The sequence below is a fragment of the Vulpes lagopus genome, chromosome 6 (assembly GCF_018345385.1).
Source record: "Vulpes lagopus strain Blue_001 chromosome 6, ASM1834538v1, whole genome shotgun sequence".
Classification (NCBI taxonomy): Eukaryota; Metazoa; Chordata; class Mammalia; order Carnivora; family Canidae; genus Vulpes; species Vulpes lagopus.
Genome location: NC_054829.1, coordinates 75,649,690 through 75,669,115, shown reverse-complemented (window position 1 = coordinate 75,669,115; position 19,426 = coordinate 75,649,690).

Sequence of the window (19,426 nt, the reverse complement as noted above, 5' to 3'; positions counted from 1 at the left end):
CTGTTTGATATAATAGATATAGCTTGGACTTTGGAAGCAGAGATAAAAGTTATAATTGCTTCAATCTAACATATACTGGCATGTGAACTTGGGTCAGTTCTTAACTACACAGACATATTACTCTGTAAAATAAGGAGAGTAGTAAAAATTGCATAGGATTTGTGTTGTGAGGTTTAAATTAGATAAAGCACTAAATAGTGCCTGGTGCACACTGCACTCTAAGTAGATATTAACCTCAGAATCTTCCTGTTTGCAGCATTTAGGTAATCTACCGCATGTTATCCCAGCGAATTATACCAGTGTCCCCAAGTTTCCAAGACTGGAATAGGGTGCAGGCTATACCATTATCACCTAGGTGTGGCCTGGAGGGTGCTTGGGAGTCTGCCCAGGGACACATGCCCTCAAGTAGATTAGGCCTTGCACCTTGCTCTGCCTACAGGAGCCTCATAGATGATGAGGTTCTTCTAACATCACACCAGGAAATTGGTCTCATTTTATTCAGCCTGCAGCCCAGACCTCTTCAACTCCCTGGGCATATTTTTCATCCTGGCCAGATCTGTTTGACTCATTTTTTCATGAAGGATGATAGGAACCTATTGTTCTGTCCTTTATGAAGAAAGGCTTTTTCTCCCCTGCCTCCTTACAGGTTTCACTTGGCAATGAACCAGTCTTTGGATCTGAGTGACTATATGCTCAGCTGACTGGTTGGTTGGTGGATGAATTAGTCCAGTTGTGGAAGATTTGAGCTTGTTGTAGGAGGAATCCATTCTCTTTGTAAAAGCAGCTGACAAATTTTTGTAAGGTTGTGATGAAGGACATTATGTTAGGGGTCATGGTAATACATTCTGATTTCTCAAAAGAACAAATTTGTTCCTAAATTTAGAAGGGAAAAGAATCTTACAAATTTTAGAATGGCTTAATTGTGAAGGGGAGACTTGGATTACTTCCTAATTTCTCTGCTTAGTATGGGGCAAGTAATTTTCTTGGCAATCAGTTTTCTTTAAGGTAAGAGCAATAATACCTAAAAATTCTTGATACATTTAAATAATTCCCTTTCCATTAATAGTCATAATTGTTTATTAAGCAGTAGAGAAGAGTAGTTAAGGTCACAGGCTCTAGAGACAGATTGCTGGCATTTGTATATTGGCTCTGCCATTCACTTGCTATTTGGCCTTGGGCAACTTATTTAACCTCTCTGTGTTTCATGGTCATGGGTAATTTGTCAAGATTAATTTATGTAAAAGGTTTAGACAAAGATAGCTATATTGTGATGTCTCTGATATCTGCTACCTCTTGAGATTATCTACCTAGCTCCTTTCCTACTTGCTAACATTAAGCTCTGCAAGCTGGCGGAGGAGTAGGGTCTTCAGCTCACAGCCCCACCAATTCACCTAGATAACTTTCAAATCATCCTGAACACCCACAAATTCGAACTGAGATTTAAAGAGAGAACAGGGATCCCTGGGTGGCTGAGCGGTTTGGCGCCTGCCTTTGGCCCAGGGCGCGATCCTGGAGACCCGGGATCGAATCCCACGTCGGGCTCCCGGTGCATGGAACCGGCTTCTCCCTCTGCCTGTGTCTCTGCCTCTCTCTCTCTCTCTCTCTCATAAATAAATAAATAAAAATTTAAAAAGAGAGAGAGAGAACAACTGGAACGCTACAAAGAGAAGGGTTTTCGCTTCTAGCAAGGTAGGAAGGTGTAAAAAAAAAAAAAAAAGAATCGAGTCACGGAGACTAACCGCGAGGAGCCGGGCTAAGGGGGGCGGGTGGGGTGGGGTGGGCGGCAAGAGCCTCCAGGACAGGAAAGCCCAGGCCCAGAGAAGCAGGAACTTTAAAAAATCTGTGCTGGATTCTTCCTGGGTGGAAAGATGCTCAGCTGGGAAATCGGGCAGAATCGCAGGACGGGCAGGGACACTTCCAGTCTCCTGGGGTCACTAACAGAGGAAGTGAACCTGGGGGGAGAGCGCACCGCACACCGCAGCTGATCTCGGTAAAGCGCTGGAGCGCGCACCTGGAGGGGCCTCTGGGAGAAGCGGGTCAGTCAGGGGTCTCCGGAGGGAGGCGACTGCATCCTGCTGCCTTTGGGAGCTGTGCCTCCAGGAGCACGATTCCAGCAGCGCAGGCCCCGGATCCCAGGGTGCTGGGCAGACACAACCCACCATCCTGCAGTCCCCCCAGGACAGGCGGAGGTGGGAAGGGCACAGGACAGTGAGGACGCTCCTGCTGCCAGGGGGCCCCCAAGCTGTGCAGGTCAGCGCCCCTACCCTGGGAGCATCTAGGCCAGTGGGGACTGGGAGAGTGCAGGCGGAAGCTGACTCCAGAGCTGGAGACCTGGTTGCCACCAGTGTTGTTGTTCCTCCTTGTGTCACCCTGTGCCTGGGACAGAGCGGGGCCACCAGGGAACAGAGGCCTCACAGGATAAACAGCTTCCACTGAACCGTGGACCCGGCAGGGGGGGGTGGGGCAGTTCCCCCAGGTGCATGCACCTAAGCATCAGCACAGCAGACCCCTCCCTCAGAAGACCAGCTGAAAGGACAGCTAGTTCTGGACCAAGCAGTTGCTGGAAAGCTCCAGGGGAAGTCGAGGGATTTATAGTATATAGAACCAGAGGATACCCCTCCTTTTTTTTTTCTCTCTCATTTTTCTTCCTTTTTCTAGTACAACTTGTTTTGATATCAGACTGTAAATTACCATTTTTTTTCTCTTTTCTCACCTTAACTACAATATTTTAACACCTCTTCAGTTTTAAGATTCTTCCTTTGTGACTTTCATATTTCTACAATTACAGGTCCTAGATATATTTTCCACTCCTAGATTCCCTTCAACATACTCAACTTATTTTGGGAGATATACAGATGTGTGTTTTTTGTTGTTGTTGTTGTTGTTTTGTGTTTGCGTTTTCTCTGCCTCATTTTTTTCTACAATGGCAGAATTAATACTTTCTAAAGCATGACCAGCATGCACCCAGAACCAAGTGGTATACCATGCTGGTTCATTCTGTGAGTTTCCTCATTCCCATTCTTCCCCCTCTTCTATCTCATTTATGTTTTGGTGGTCAATGCTGGGGCTTTCTACAAGTATTTCTGGCTTATATAAATCTGGGACTGAGCATCTTCTAACATACAGAACTTAATATACTCAGAACCAAGAGGATCACCCTCTAGAACCCCTTAGGTAGGCTACATTCTGCTCCACTACAACTTCGTCAACACCACCATCTCCCAGTCCCTCCCTTTTTTTCCCTTCTCCTTTCTTTTTTCTTTTTTTTTTCTCTTCTTCTTTGGGATTCTTGGCCTTTTATTTATTACTACTTTGTTTTAAGATGTGCTTTTCACTTTAGCGGTCCTTTTGTTTTATTTTGTTCTGATCATTGTTTTCAATTTCTGGCTTCTGACCTTGTCAGAATCATCTAGGATGAAATTTACATAGGTCATGGTTGATATTCTTGCCTCAGATCACTCATACAGCCCATCTGCACTGAGCAAAATGACCAGAAAGAAGAATTCACCACAAAAGAAAGACTCAGAAACACTACTCTCTGCCACAGAGTTACAGAATTTGGATTACAATTTGAGGTCAGAAAGCCAATTCAGAAGCACAATTATAAAGCTACTGGTGGCTCTGGAAAAAAGCATAAAGGTGGAAATTAGATCTAATCAGGCCAAAATTAAAAATCAATTAAATGAGATGCAATCCAAACTGGATGTCCTGACAATGAGGGTTAATGAGGTAGAAGAAAGAGTGAGCGACATAGAAGACAAGTTGATGGCAAGGAAGGAAGCTGAGGAAAAAAGAGAAAAACAAAAGACCACAAGGAAAGGTTAAAGGAAATAAATGATAGCCTCAAAAGAAAAATCTACATTTAATTGGCATTGCAGAGAATGCCGAGAGGAACAGAGGGCCAGAAAGCATATTTGAACAAATCATAGCTGAGAACTTCCCTAATTTGGGGAGGGAAACAGGCATTCAGATCCAGGAGATAGAGAAGTCACCCTCGAAAATCAATAAAAACCGTTCAACACCTCGACATTTAATACTGAAACTTGCAAATTCCAAGGATAAAGAGAAAATCCACAGAGCAGCAACAGACAAGAGATCCCTAACTTATATGGAGAGAAATATTAGATTAACAGCAGACCTCTTCACAGAGACCTGGCAGGCCAGAAAGGGCTGGCAGGATATATTCAGGGTACTAAATGAGAAGAACCTGCAGCAAGAATACTATATCAAGCAAGGCTCTCATTCAGATTAGAAGGAGAGAAAAATAGCTTCAAAGATAGGCAGAAACTGAAAGAATATATGACCATGAAACACCTCTGCAAGAAATATTAAGGAGGGACACTTTATTTTTTTATTTATTTTTATTTATTTATGATAGGCACACAGTGAGAGAGAGAGAGGCAGAGACACAGGCAGAGGGAGAAGCAGGCTCCATGCACCAGGAGCCTGACGTGGGATTCGATCCCAGGTATCCAGGATCTCGCCCTGGGCCAAAGGCAGGCGCTAAACTGCTGTGCCACCCAGGGATCCCAAGGAGGGACACTTTAAATAAAGAGGAAGCACAAAGAATCCACAAAACAGGGACTGAATAGGTATTATGACACTAAAGTCGTATCTTTCAATAGTAACTCTGAACGTGAATAGGCTAACCGATCCCATCAAAAGAAGCAGGTTTTCAGACTGGATAAAAAAAGCAGGACCCATCTATTTGCTGTCTACAAGAGACTCATTTTAGACAGAAGGACATCTACAGCCTGAAAATGAAAGGGTGGAGAACCATTTACCATTCAAATGGTCCTCAAAAGAAAACTGGGGTAGCAATCCTCATATCAGAAAAATTAAAGTTTATCCCAAAGACGTGGGGATGAGGCCTCATGTAAGGGATGAAGACGGACACTATATCATACTTAAAGGATCTCTCCAAAAGGACCTAACAATCACGAATATTTATGTCCCTAATGTGGGAGCTGCAAAGTACATCAATCAATTAATAACCAAAGTAAAGACATACTTAGATAATAATACACTAATAGTAGGAGACTTCAACACGGCACTTTCAGCAAATGACAGATATCCTTAGCACAGCATCACCAAAGAAACAAGAGCTTTAAATGATACACTAGACCAGATGGATTTCATAGATATATACAGAATTTGCACCTGGATGCAACTGAATACACATTCTTCTCAAGTGCACATGGAGCTTTCTCCAGAATAGACAACATACTGGGTCACAAATCAGGTTTCAACCGATACCAAAATTTTGGGATTGTCCCCTGCATATTTTCAGACCACCATGCTTTGAAACTAGTACTCAATCACAAGAAGAAATTGGAAGACACTCAAACACGTGGAGGTTAAAGAGCATCCTGAAAAAAGATGAAAGGGTCAACCAGGAAATTAGGGAAGAATAAAGATTCATGGAAACTAGTGAGAATGAAGATACAACCATTCAAATCTTTGGGATACAGCAAAAGCAGTACTAAGAGGGAAATACATCACAATACAAGCATCCCTCAAAAAATTGGAAAAAAAAACTCAATACACAAGATAACCTCACACCTAAAGGAGGTGGAGAAAGAACAGTAAATAAAACCTACACCAAACAGAAGAGAGTTAATAAAGTTTTGAGCAGAACACAATGAAATAGAGAACATAACTGTAGAACAGATCAACAAACCCAGGAGTTGGTTCTTTGAAAGAATTAAGAAGATACATAAACCCCTAGCCAGCCGTATTTTTTTAATACTAAATTTATTTTTTTTATTGGTGTTCAATTTGCCAAAATACAGAATAACACCCAGTGCTCATTCTGTCAAGTGCCCCCTCAGTGCCCACCACCCAGTCACCCCCACCCCCCACCTCCTCCCCATCCACCACCCCTAAGAGTTAGGAGTCTTTATGTTCTGTCTCCCTTTCTAATATTTCCTACCCACTATTTCTCCCTTCCCCTCTATTCCCTTTCACTATTATTTATATTCCCTAAATGAATGAGACCATATAATGTTTGTCCTTTTCTGACTGACTTATTTCACTCAGCATAATACCCTCCAGTTCCATCCACGTCGAAGAAAATGGTGGGTATTTGTCATTCCTAATGGCTGAGTAATATTCCATTGTATACATAGACCACATCTTCTTTACCCATTCATCTTTCGACGGACACCGAGGCTCCTTCCACAGTTTGGCTATTGTGGACATTGCTGCTAGAAACATCGGGGTGCAGGTGTCCTGGCATTTCATTGCATCTGAATCTTTGGGGTAAATCCCCAACAGTGCAATTTTGGGGTCATAGGGCAGGTCTATTTTTAACTCTTTGAGGAACCTCCACACAGTTTTCCAGAGTGGCTGCACCAGTTCACATGCCCACCAACAGTTCAAGAGGGTTCCCCTTTCTCCACATCCTCTCCAACGTTTGTGGTTTCCTGTCTTGTTAATTTTCCCCATCCTCACTGGTGTGAGGTGGTATCTCATTGTGGTTTTGATTTGTATTTCCCTGATGGCAAGTGATGCAGAGCATTTTCTCATGTGCGTGTTGGCCATGTCTATGAGATTCCTCTGTGAAATTTCTGTTCGTGTCTTTTGCCCATTTTGTGATTGGTTTGTTTGTTTCTTGGCTGTTCAGTTTAGTTAAGTTCTTTACAGATTTTGGATGCAGCCCTTTATCTGATATGCCATTTGCAAATATCTTCTCCCATTCTTTAGGTTGTCTTTTAGTTTCGTTGACTGTATCCTTTGCTGTGCAAAAGCTTCTTATCTTGATGAAGTCCCAATAGCTCATTTTTGCTTTTGTTTCTTTTGCCTTCGTGGATGTATCTTGCAAGAAGTTACTGTGGCCAAGTTCAAAAAGGGTGTTGCCTGTGTTCTCCTCTAGGATTTCGATGGAATCTTGTCTCACATTTGGATCTTTCATCCATTTTGACTTTATCTTTGTGTCTGGTGCAAGAGAGTGGTCCAGTTTCATTCTTCTGCATGTGGATGTCCAATTTTCCCAGCACCATTTATTGAAGAGACTGTCTTTCTTCCAATGGGTGGTCTTTCCTGCTTTGTCGAATACTAGGTGACCATAAAGTTGAGGGTCCACTTCTGGATTCTCTATTCAGTTCCATTGATCTATGTGTCTGTTTTTGTGCCAGTACCACACTGTCTTGATGACCACAGCTTTGTAGTACAACCTGAAATCTGGCATTGTGATGCCCCCAGCTATGGTTTTCTTTTTTAAAATTCCCCTCGCTTTTCGGGGTCTTTTCTGATTCCACACAAATCTTAAAATAATTTGTTCTAACTCTCTGAAGAAAGTCCACGGAATTTTGATAGGGATTGCATTAAACATGTAAATTGCTCAGGGTAACATTGACATTTTCACAATATTAATTCTGCCAATCCATGAGCATGGAATATTTTTCCATCTCTTTGTGTCTTCCTCAATTTCTTTCAGAAGTGTTCTATAGTTTTTAGGGTATAGATCCTTTACCTCTTTGGTTAGGTTTATTCCTAGGTATCTTATGCTTTTGGGTACAATTGTAAATGGGATTGACTCCTTAATTTCTCTTTCTTCAGTCTCATTGTTAGTGTATAGAAATGCCATTGGTTTCTGGGCATTGATTTTGTATCCTGCCACGCTACCAAATTGCTGTATGAGTTCTAGCAATCTTGGAGTGGAGGCTTTTGGGTTTTCTATGTAGAGTATCATGTCATCAGCAAAGAGGGAGAGTTTGACTTCTTCTTTGCCAATTTGAATGCCTTTATTTTTTTTTTTTAACTTTTATTTATTTATGATAGGAACACAGTGAGAGAGAGAGGCAGAGACACAGGCAGAGGGAGAAGCAGGCCCCATGCACCGGGAGCCCGACGTGGGATTCGATCCCGGGTCTCCAGGATCGCGCCCTGGGCCAAAGGCAGGCGCCAAACCGCTGCGCCACCCAGGGATCCCTTTGAATGCCTTTAATGTCTTTTTGTTGTCTGATTGCTGAGGCTAGGACTTCCAATACTATGTTGAATAGCAGTGGTGAGAGTGGACATCCCTGTCTTGTTCCTGATCTTAGGGGAAAGGCTCCCAGTGCTTCCCCATTGAGAATGATATTTGCTGTGGGCTTGTCGTAGATGGCTTTTAAGATGTCGAGGAAAGTTCCCTCTATCCCTACGCTCTGAAGAGTTTTGATCAGGAATGGATGCTGTATTTTGTCAAATGTTTTCTCTGCATCTAATGAGAGGATCATATGGTTCTTGGTTTTTCTCTTGCTGATATGATGAATCACACTGATTGTTTTACGAGTGTTGAACCAGCCTTGTGTCCCGGGGATAAAAACTACTTGGCCATGGTGAATAATTTTCTTAATGTGTTGTTGGATCCTATTGGCTAGTATCTTGTTGAGAATTTTTGCATCCATGTTCATCAGGGATATTGGTCTGTAATTCTTCTTTTTGGTGGGGTCTTTGTCTGGTTTTGGAATTAAGATGATGCTGGCCTCATAGAATGAATTTGGAAGTACTCCATCTCTTTCTATCTTTCCAAACAGCTTTAGTAGAATAGGTATGATTTCTTCCTTAAACATTTGATAGAATTCCCCTGGGAAGCCATCTGGCCCTGGCCTTTTGTGTCTTGGGAGGTTTTTGGTGACTGCTTCAATTTCCTCCCTGGTTATTGGCCTGTTCAGGTTTTCTATTTCTTCCTCTTCCAGTTTTGGTAGTTTGTGGCTTTCCAGGAATGCGTCCATTACTTCTAGATTGCCTAATTTATTGGTGTATAGCTGTTCATAATATGTTTTTAAAATCATTTGTATTTCCTTGGTGTTGGTCGTGAACTCTCCTTTCTCATTCATGATTTTATTAATTTGAGTCTTCTCTCTCTTCTTTTTAATAAGGTTGACTAATGGTTTATCTATCTTATTAATTCTTTCAAAGAACCATCTCCTCGTTCTGTTGATCTGTTCCACATTTCTTCTGGTCTCGATTTCGTTGAGTTCTGCTCGAATCTTAATTAACTCTCTTCTTCTGCTGGGCGTAGGGTCCATCTGCTGTTTTTTCTCTAACTCCTTATGTGTAAGGTTAGCTTTTGTATTTGAGTTCTTTCCAGTTTTTGAATGGATGCTTGTATTGCGATGTATTTCCTCCTTAGGACAGCTTTTGCTGCGTCCCAAAGATTTTGAACAGTTTTATCTTCATTCTCATTAGTTTCCATGAATCTTTTTAACTCTTCCTTAATTTCTTGGTTGACCCTTTCATCTATTAGCAGGATGGACCTTAACCTCCACGTGTTTGAGGTCCTTCCAAACTTCTTATTGTGATTTAGTTCTAACTTCAAGGCATTATGGTCTGAGAATATGCAGGGGACGATCCCAATCTTTTGGTATCGGTTCAGACCCGATTTGTGACCCAGTATGTGGTCTATTCTGGAGAAAGTTCCATGTGCACTTGAGAAGAATGTGTATTCAGTTGAGTTTGGATGTAAAGTTCTGTAGATATCTGTGAAATCCATCTGGTCCCGTGTATCATTTAAAGCTCTCGTTTCTTTGGAGATGTTGTGCTTAGAGACCTGTCGAGGGTAGAAAGAGCTAGATTGAAGTCACCAAGTATAAGTGTATTATTATCTAAGTATTTCTTCACTTTGGTTATTAATTGGTTTAAATATTTGGCAGCTCCCACATTCGGGGCATATATATTGAGGATTGTTAAGTCCTCTTGTTGGATAAATCCTTTAAGTATGAGATAGTGTCCCTCTTCATCTCTCACTACAGGCTTCGGGGTAAATTTTAGTTTATCTGATATAAGGATGGCTACCCCTGCTTTCTTTTGAGGACCATTTGAATGGTAAATGGTTCTCCAACCTTTTATTCTCAGGTTGTAGGTTTCCTTCTGTCTAAAATGAGTCTCTTGTAGACAGCAAATAGATGGGTCCTGCTTTTTTATCCAGCGTGAAACCCTGAGCCTTTTGATGAGGTCATTAAGCCCGTTCACGTTCAGACTTACTATCAACAGATATGAGTTTAGTGTTATCATGATATCTATTCAGTCCTTGTTTTTGTGGATTGTTCCACTGAACTTCTTAAAGGGGAATTTTAAGAGTCCCCCTTAAAATTTCTTGCAGAGCTGGTTTGGAGGTCACATATTCTTTCAGTTCCTGCCTGTCTTGGAAGCTCTTTATCTCTCCTTCCATTTTGAATGAGAGCCTTGCTGGATAAAGTATTCTTGTATACTTGCATGTTCTTCTCATTTCGGACCCTGAATATATCCTGCCAGCCCTTTCTGGCCTGCCAGGTCTCTGTGGAGAGGTCTGCTGTTACCCTAATACTCCTCCCCATAAAAGTCAGGGATTTCTTGTCTCTTCCTGCTTTAAGGATCTTCTCTTTATCTTTGGAATTTGCAAGCTTCACTATTAGATGTTGAGGTGTTGAACAGTTTTTATTGATTTTAGGGGGGGATCTCTCTATTTCCTGGATCCGAATGCCTGTTTCCCTTCCCAGATTAGGAAAGTTTTCAGCTAGGATTTGTTCAAATACATATTCTGGCCCTCTGTCCCTTTCGGCGCCCTTGGGAACCCCAATTAAACGTAGGTTTTTCTTCCTCAGGCTGTCGTTTATTTCCCTTAATCTGTCTTCATGGTCTTTTAATTGTCTGTCTCTTTTTCCCTCATTTTCCCTCTTTGCCATCAACTTGTCTTCTATGTCACTCACTCGTTCTTCCACCTCATTAACCCCCGTCATTAGGACTTCTAGTTTGGATTGCATCTCATTCAATTGATTTTTAATTTCTGCCTGATTGGATCTCAATTCTGCAGTCATGAATTCTCTTGAGTCCTTTATGCTTTTTTTCTAGAGCCACCAGTAGCTGTATAATAGTGCTTCTGAATTGGCTTTTTGACATTGAATTATAATCCAGATTTTGTAACTCTGTGGGAGAGAGGACTGTTTCTGATTCTTTCTTTTGAGGTGAGGTTTTCCTTCTAGTCATTTTGCTCAGTGCAGAGTGGCCAAAAACAAGTTGTATTGGGAAAGGAGAAAAAGAGAGAGAGAAGGAAAGAAAAGAGAAAAAGAAAAAAGAAAAAAGGAAGAAAAAGGAAAAAAGAGAAGAAAAAGAGAAGGAAAAGAAAGACAGGTGAAAAAAAAAAGGATGGAGGAAGCAATCAGAAAAAAAAAAAAAACTCACGGGGGAATATCCTCTGATTCTGTATACTTTAAGTCCCTCGACTTCCCCTGGAACTGGTCCTTCTAGCTGGTCTTCTGGGGGAGGTGCCTGCTGTGCTGATTCTCAGGTGTTAGCACTTGGGGGAGCTGCTCTGCCCCCTGCCCTGGAGTGCAGGGCTCAGTGGGGTTCACCCCGTGAGGCCCCGGGAGGAACAACCGCAGTGGTGGGGCCAGCTCTGGAGCCCTGGAGTCAGCTCCCGCAGTAGCTCCGGGGCTCTCCGTCTGCAGGGCCTGGAGGCTCCGGGCGGGGCCGCTGATCTGCTCAGCTCGGGGCAGGAGCGTCCTCGCTGTCCTGGGCCCTCCCGGCCTCTGCCTGTCCCGGGGGAAGGCCGGATCCTGGGCTGTGTCCCGCGCCCTGTGCTCCGGGGCCTGCGCTGTTGGATTCGCGCTCCCACCCCGGAGCCCCCTCCGCGGAGCCGCCGCCCAAGCCCCTCCGAGCTGCTCCGGGTCCCGCCGTGCGTGCTGCAGCCCTTAGGAAGCTCGGCGGACTCTCCCAGGGCGCAGGTGCCTGTTAGTGTCCCCGGGAGCCCGAGGGCATCCTCGCCCTCCTGGGTCCTGCTCCACCTCCCTGCGGGCCCCTTTCCGCCCGGGAAGGTTGGTGCAGCTCCTGCTTCTCCGGGACGGGGCTCTCCTGTCCTGGGGACACTCGCCCCGGCCTCAGCCCGGCTCCTCGCGGGGCCCCTCCCCCTTGGAGGTCTTTTGTTTCTTTATTTATTTTTTCCCGTCTTCCTACCTTGATAGAAGCAGGAACTCCTCTCACTGTAGCATTCCAGCTGTTCTCTCTTTAAATCTCAGGCCGAATTCGTAGATTTTCAGGATGATTTGAAGGTTATCTAGGTAATTTGGTGGGGACAGGTGATTTGGGGACCCTACTCTTCAGCCATCTTGCCCCTCCTACCTGATTTATCTTTAAATCTCAGGCCGAATTCAGAGTTTTCAGGATGATTTGAAAGTTATCTAGTAATTTGGTGGAGACAGCTGACTTGGGGAAACTACTCTTCTGCATCTGCTCCGTAAGAGCTTTGTACTTCTTGGAGTTAGAACCTAACAACATTCTCGGTGAGGAGATTCCATGAAAAGCTCTGTAATGTACTTGTAGACACAGGGCTTCAAGCCTGCAGCTTGCCACATGCCTCTCAAAGGCTTCTCACAAACATATAAAAGCAGAGTGTTAGAAGCTACATTGAAAGGAACTGTGGAACTGCAGGAACAGTACATGTCCTCAACTCTCAGAAGTAAGTATGCCTTGAAGATAGGTTTCAACTAGCCACTCTTATATTGGAGTTACTATGTAGCTCCATTCTAAGGGACGATGTTCCTGGGAAATCGCTATATTGACCTTGGAGACACAAAACTTATGGGCCTAAAACTTCCAGTTCCCTATCACACAAGTTCAGTCTTGCATCGAAAATAAGCTTGTGGGAAGCTAAGTGTACAAGCAAATGGATGCAGGGGGTCCAGGCCATAAGCTCAACTCTCAGAAGTATGTACCAATTAGAGGCAGATATAAAGCAGCCTCTCATTTATGGGAGTTAGAACAAGCTCCATTCTAATTGAAGATATTACTAGGAAATCGCTCAATTTAACTCGGATACACATGACTACTGGGCCTGCCACTTCCACATGCGTTTCACAAAACGTCTTCCAGATTCTAACATAAGATTTTCAGAAGCTAGGTTGACAGGCATTCAGGAAGTGAGAGGGAAATGCTATGAGCTCAGCGCTCACAAGTAAGAATGCCATGAAACCTGCTTTCAGCCAGCGTTGTTGCTAACATAAGATTTTCAGAAGCTAGGTCGACAGGATTTCAGGTTGCAGGAGGGTCATCCTATGAGCTCAGCTGTCACAAGTAAGAATGCTGTGAAGCTGGCTATCAGCCAGCTTCGTTGCTATCATAAGATTTTCAGAAGCTAGGTGGACAGGCATTCAGGTTGCGGGAGGGTCATGCTATGAGCTCAGCTCTCACAAGTAAGAATGCCGTGAGGCATGCTCTCAGCCAGCTTCATTCCTAGTATACGATTTTCTGAAGCAGGTCAACAGGCATTCAGGTGGCGGGAGGGTCATGCTATGAGCTCAGCTCTCACAAGTAAGAATGCCGTGAAGCCTGCTTTCAGCCAGCTTGGTTCCTATTGCAGATATGATGTAGCAACATTGTAGGTGAGGAGGATCCATGAATAGCGCTGTTCTGTCCTCAGAGACTCAAGTCTTCAAGCCTGTAGCTTGCCACTTGCCTCTCACGAGCTTCTCACAAACATCTAAAATGAAGATGTTCGAAGCTATATCCGCAGGAACTGTGGAACTGCGAGGGACATGTCATGTGCTCACCTTGCAAAAGGAAGTACAACCTGAAGACACCTTTCAACTAGACTCTCTTTTATGGGAGTTAGCATGTAGCTCCACTCTAAGGGAAGATGTTCCTGGGAAATCGCTGTATATGGCTGGAGCACAAAAATTTATGGACCTGCACCTTCCACTTGCCTCTCACGCAATTTCAGTCTAGCATCGAAGATAGACTTCTCCGAAGCTAAGTTTACAAGCAATATGGATATGGGAGGTACAGGCCGGAGCTCAACTATCTGAAGTAAGTACGCTGTGTCATCAGATATAAGGTAGCCTCGCTTTTATGGGAGTAAGGATAAACTCCTTTCTAATTGAAGATATTACTAGGAAATCCCTCCATTGAACTCGGATGCACATGACCCTGAGCCTGCCTCTACCACATGAGTTTCACACAACCTCTTCCAGAATCCAACATAAGATTTCAGAAGCAAGGTCGACAGGCATTCAGGTTGTGGAAGGGTCCTGCTATGATCACAGCTCTCACAAAAAAGAATGCCATGAAGCCTGCTTCCAGCCAGCTTCGTTGCTAACGTAAGATTTTTCAGAAGCTAGGTCGACAGGCATTCAGGTTCGGTAGGATCATGCTATGAGATAAGCTGGCACAAGTAAGAATGCTGTGAAGCCTGCTTTCATCCAGCTTCGTTCCTATTGGAGATAGGATGTAGAAACACTGTAGGGGAGGAGGTTCCATGAATTGCGCTGTTCTTTCTTCGGAGACTCAAGTTTTCAAGCCTGCAGCTTGACACTTGCCTCTCACGAGCTTCTGACAAACATCTAAAATGAAGATGTTCGAAATTATATCTGCAGGAAATGTGGAATTGCGAGGGACATGAAGGGTGCTCAACTCTAGGAAAGAAGTACGCCTTCAATACAGCTTTCCGGGCAGCCCCGGTTTGGCGCCACCTTCAGCCCAGGGCATGACCCTGAAGACCTAGGATCGAGCCCCACGTCAGGCTTCCTGCAGGGAGCCTGCTTCTCCCTCTGCCAGTGTCTTTGCCTCTCTCTCTCTCTCTCTGTGTCTCTATGAATAAATAAATAAATCTTTAAAAAAATACAGCTTTCAACTAGGCACTCTTTTATGGGAGTTAGCATGTAGCTTTATTTATTTTATTTTATTTTTTATTTTTTATTTTTAGCATGTAGCTTTATTTGAATGGACAATGTTCCTGGGAAATCAATGTATTTGGCTTGGACACAAAAATTTACGGACCTGCAACTTCCACTTGCCTCTCACGCAAGTATGGTCTAGCCTCGAAGATAGACTTCGCAGAAGCTAAGTTTACAAGCAATATGGATGTGGGAGGTACAGCCCAGAGCTCAACTATCTGAAGTAAGTACGCTGTGTCATCAGATATAAGGTAGCCTCTCATTTATGGAAGTAAGGATCAACTCCTTTCTAATTGAAGATATTATTAGGAAATCGCTCCATTGAACTCGGATGCACATGATTCCTGGACTTGCGTCTACCACATGAGTTTCACAAAACCTCTTCCAGAATCCAACATAAGATTTCAGAAGCTAGGTAGACAGGCATTCAGGATGCAGGAGGGAAATGCTATGAGCTCAGCACTCACAAGTAAGAATGCCATGAAACCTGCTTTCAGCCAGCTTTGTTGCTAACATAAGATTTTCAGAAGCTAGGTCGACAGGATTTCAGGTTGCAGGAGGGTCATCCTATGAGCTCAGCTGTCAGAAGTAAGAATGCTGTGAAGCTGGCTTTCACCCAGCTTCGTTGCTATCGTAAGATTTTCAGAACCTAGGTCTACAGGCATTCAGGTTGTGGGAGGGTCATGCTATGAGCTCAGCTCTCACAAAGAATGCCTTGAACCCTGCTTTCAGCCAGTTTTGTTCCTCTTCCTGATAACAAGTAGCAACATTGTACATGAGGAGATTCCATGAATAGTGCTGTACTGACCCGGGAGACTCAAGTCTTCAAGCCTGTAGCTTGCCACTTGTCTCTCATGAGCTTCTGACAAACATCTAAAATGATGATGTTCGAAGCTATATCCGCAGGAACTGTGAAACTGCGAGGGACATGCTGTGTGCTCAACTCGCAGAAGGAAGTACGCCTTGAAGACAGCTTTCAACTAGCGTCTCTTTTATGGGAGTTAGCAAGTTAGCATGTAGTTCCACTCTAAGGAAGGATGTTCCTGGGAAATCGCTGTATTGGCTGCACACGCCAAATTTATGGGCCTGTACCTTCCACTTGCCGCTCACAAAAGTTCAGTCTAGCCTTGAAGATAGGCTCTTCCGAAGCTAAGTGTACAGACAATCCGGAGGTGGGAGGTACAGGCCAGAAGCTAAAGTCTCTGAAGTATGTACGCTTTGCAGGCAGGTGTAAGGTAGCCTCTCAAATATTGTAGTAAGGAGCAACTCCATTCTAATTGAAGATATTACTCGGGAATCGCCCTATTGAACTAGGATGCACATGACCACAGGGCCTGCCACTTCCATATGCGTTACACACAACTTCCTCCAAAATCCAACATAAGATTCAGAAGCTAGGTCGACAGGCATTCAGGATGCAGGAGGGTCCTGTTATCTTCTCAGCTCTGACATATAAGAATGCGGTGACACGTGCTTTAAGCCAGCTTCCTTCCTTTTGGAGATAGGATGTAAAAACATTGCAGGGGAGATGGCTCAATGAATAGCGCTGTTCTGTCCTCAAAGAATGAAATTTTCAAGCCTGCAGCTTGACACTTGCCTCTCACGAGATTCTGACAAACATCTAAAATGAAGATGTTCGAAATTATATCCGCAGGAACTGTGGACCTGCAAGGGTCATGCCTTCTGCCCAACTCGCAGAAGGAAGTACGCCTTCAATACAGCTTTCAACTAGCCTCTCTTTTATGGGAGTGAGCATGTAGCTCCATTCTAAGGGACGATGTTCCTGGGAAATCGTAAAATTTGGCTGGAACAAAAAAATTTATGTGCCTGCACTTGCCTTTCCACTTGCCTCTCACACAAGTTCAGTCTAGCCTTGAAGATAGGCTTCTCCAAAGCTAAGTATACAGGCAATCTGGAGTTGGGAGCTACAGACCTGAAGCTCAAGTCTCTGAAGTATGTAGACTTTGGGTGCAGATATAAGGCAGCCTCTCATTTATAGGAGTTAAGAGCAACTCCATTCTAATTGAAGATATTACTCAGAAATCGCTCTATTGAACTAGGATGCACATGAATACTGGGCCTGCCACTTCCATGTGCATTCACACAACTTCTTCAAGAATCCGACATAAGATTTCTGAAGCTGGGTCGGTAGCCATTCAGGTTGTGGGAGGGTCCTTGTACGATCTCAACTCTCACAAGTAAGAATGCCGTGAAGCCTGCTTTCAGGCAGCTTCGTTGCTAATGTAAGATTTTCAGAAACTACGTCGACAGACATTCAGGTTGCGGAAGGTCATGCTATGAGCTCAGCTCTCACAAGTAAGAATGCTGTGACACCTGCTTTAAGTCAACTTCGTTGCTAACAGAAGATTTTCAGAAGCTAGGTGGACAGACATTTAGGTTGCGGGAGGGTCATGCTATCAGCTCAGCTGTCACATGTAAGAATGCCATGAAGCCTGCTTTCAGCCAGCTTCGTTCCTATTGCAGATATCATGTAGCAACATTGTAGGTGAGGAGGTTCCATGAATAGAGCTGTTCTGTTCTCGGAGACTCAAGTCTTCAAGCCTGTAGCTTGCCACTTGTCTCTCATGAGCTTCTGACAAACATCTAAAATGAAGATGTTCGAAGCTATATCTGCAGGAACTATGGACCTGCGAGGGACATGGCATGTGCTCACCTCGCAGAAGGCAGTACACCTTGAAGACAGCTTTCAACTAGCCTCTCTTTTATGGGAGTTAGCATGTAGCTCCACTCTAAGGGAAGATGTTCCTGGGAAATTGCTGTATTGGGCTTGCACACGCCAAATTTATGGGCCTGTACCTTCGACTTGCTGCTCACACAAGTTCGGTCTAGCCTCGAAGATAGGCTCTTCCGAAGCTAAGTGTACAGGCAATATGGATGTGGGAAGTACAGGCCAGAAGCTCAAGTCACTGAAGTATGTATGCTTCGTAGGCAGGTATAAGGTAGTCTCTCATTAATTGGAGTAAGGAGCGACTCCATTCTAACTGAAGATATTACTCGGAAGTCGCCCTTTTGAACTAGGATGCATATGACTACAGGGCCTGCCACTTCCATATGCATTTCACACAACTTCTTCCAGAATCCAACATAAGATTTTTGAAGCAATATTGACAGGCATTTAGGTTGTAGGAGGGCCCTGCTATGTTCTCAGCTCTGACAAATAAGAATGCGGTGAAGCCTGCTCTCAGCCAGCTTCGTTGTTAACATAAGATTTTCAGAAGCTAGGTGGACAGGCATTCAGGTGGCAGGAGGGTCATGCTGTGAGCTTGGCTCTCAAACGTAAGCATGCCATGAAGCTTGCTTTCAGCCAGCATCGTTCCTGTTGCAGATAGGATGTAGAAACATTGTAGGGGAAGAGGTTTCATGAATTGCACTGTTCTGTCCTCGGAGTCTCAAGTTTTTAAGCCTGCACCTTGACACTTGCCTCTCATGAGCTTCTGACAAACATCTAAAATGAAGATGTGTGAAACTATATCTGCAGGAACTGTGGACCTGCGAGGGACATGGTTTGTGCTCACCTCGCAGAAGGAAGTATGGCTTGAAGACAGCTTTCAACTAGCCTCTCTTTTATGGGAGTTAACATGTAGCTCCATTCAAAGGGACGATGTTCCTGGGAAATCACAGTATTTGGCTGGAACACAAAAAATAATGGACCTGCACCTTCCATTTGCCTCTCACACAAGTTCAGTCTAGCCTTGAAGATAGGCTTCTCCAAAGCTAAGTATACAGGCAATCTGGAGTTGGGAGCTATAGGCCGGAAGCTCAAGTCACTGAAGTATGTAGGCTTTGGGTGCAGATATAAGGCAGCCTCTCATTTATTGGAGTTAGGAGCAACTCCATTCTAATTGAAGATATTACTCGGAAATCGCCCTATTGAACTGGGATGCACATGAATACTGAGCCTGCCACTTCCATGTGCATTCACACAACTTCTTCCAGAATCCAACATAAGATTTCAGAAGCAAGGTTGACAGGCATTCAGTTGGTGGGAGGGTCATGCTGTGAGCTGAGCTCTCAAAAGTAAGCATGCCTTGAAGCCTGCTTTCAGGCAGCTTCATTGCTCATGTAAGATTTTCAGAAGCTAGGTCGACAGGCATTCAGGTTGCAGAAGGTCATGCTATGAGCTCAGCTCTCACGAGTAAGAATGCCGTGAAGCCTGCTTTCATCCAGCTTCGTTCCTATTGCAGATATCATGTAGCAACATTGTAGGTAAGGAGGTTCCATGAATAGAGCTGTTCTGTTCTCGGAGACTCAAGTCTTCAAGCCTGTAGCTTGCCACTTGTCTCTCATGAGCTTCTGACAAACATCTAAAATGAAGATGTGCGAAACTATATCTGCAGGAACTGTGGACCTGTGAGGGACATGGCGTGTGCTCACCTCACAGAAGGCAGTACGCCTTGAAGACGGCTTTCAACTAGCCTCTCTTTTATGGGAGTTAGCATGTAGCTCCACTCTAAGGGAAGATGTTCCTGGAAATCGCTGTATTGGGCTTGCACACGCAAAATTTATGGGCCTGTACCTTCCACTTGCCTCTCACACAAGTTCGGTCTAGCCTCGAAGATAGGCTCTTCCGAAGCTAAGAGTACAGGCAATATGGATGTGGGAAGTACAGGCCAGAAGCTCAAGTCACTGAAGTATGTACACTTCGGAGGCAGGTATAAGGTAGCCTCTCATTGATTGGAGTAAGGAGTGACTCCATTCTAATTGAAGATATTATTAAAAAAAAAAGAAAGAAAAAAAAAACAAAAACAAGAGAAAGGACAAAGGCATAAGATCCT